The sequence below is a fragment of the Trachymyrmex cornetzi genome, unplaced genomic scaffold (genome assembly GCF_001594075.2).
Source record: "Trachymyrmex cornetzi isolate Tcor2-1 unplaced genomic scaffold, Tcor1.1 scaffold220, whole genome shotgun sequence".
Lineage (NCBI taxonomy): Eukaryota > Metazoa > Arthropoda > Insecta > Hymenoptera > Formicidae > Trachymyrmex > Trachymyrmex cornetzi.
In genome coordinates, this window is record NW_017296848.1 from 4,148 (window position 1) to 5,177 (window position 1,030).

General features: G+C 35.7%; 1 pseudogene; it reads right to left on the bottom strand.

Annotated features, from left to right (window-relative positions):
• Positions 1 to 7: 7 nt before the first annotated feature.
• On the bottom strand, positions 8 to 1,022 carry LOC108760124 (ATP-dependent DNA helicase PIF1-like; annotated as a pseudogene).
• Between the last annotated feature and the right edge of the window lie 8 nt (positions 1,023 to 1,030).

Consider the following 1,030-nt stretch of genomic DNA (forward strand, 5'->3'; position numbering starts at 1 on the left):
TTTTATGTACAGTTATTCCATAACTGAGAGACAATGGAAATTGTTTCCGATGTACCACTATTTTGTGGAATACTTCGAATTTAATATCTACTCTCGTTATTATGACTTGTTTATTATCAGAAGTAACTATTGTAACGGAATCAATACGATTTCCATCAACAGAGCGATGAATTGCAATTACAATGCCTATCGTTCCATTGACAAGTCCCAAAGTGACATCAATGTTTCGTCGAATTATCATTTAGCGCCAATTTTAATCGCTATTACTCTTTCAATACCAGCTGTTTCCGAAACTTTTTCATCTTTGTCTTTTAAAATTTTGTGCACTTTTTTCTTCATTGCTGGAGCAATCAATCTTTCATCGCAACTTCCTTTAAAATTAATTTTTCTCGACTGGAGAACATTGATGTCAGAATCCGTTACCAAACCTATCCGAATTCTAGAAAGTATCTCGCGATATGTGTTGCCACATCTTTGTCGCATATTAATCAAAAGTTCGTCGTACTCGAACAATCTCCACAAATGAGATCCACCCATGGTACCTAAATACTTCTGAATCTCTGATCGAGACATTTTAATAAACGGAAATTGTTCTTTTACAGGGGGAAGCTGCAACAAGTCTCCAAACAGAAGAATATGTTTTTTACCAAAAAAAAACCGTCATCTGTATCTGTCGTGTCGAAAATTTCACATAATCGTAGATTGATAAACATCAGTGTCTCATTCGAAATCATGGAAACCTCATCGATTATAAATAATTCGACATTCCTTAATTTCTCTCTCAAAGTTTTCAAAACCATATCTGACAAGTGCGTATACTTTGCCGTGGATTCATGGGTGACAGGTAGCTGAAACATTCTATGGATCGTCAAACCATTGATATTGCATGCCGCGATACCCGTAGGAGCAGATATGGCAGTCACTTTTTTCAAATTTATTCCGATCCAATGTTTAATCGTTTCAATAAGAAAACTTTTCCCTGTACCACCCTCGCCACTTACATACAGTCGCAGAATCTGATTTTTATTTT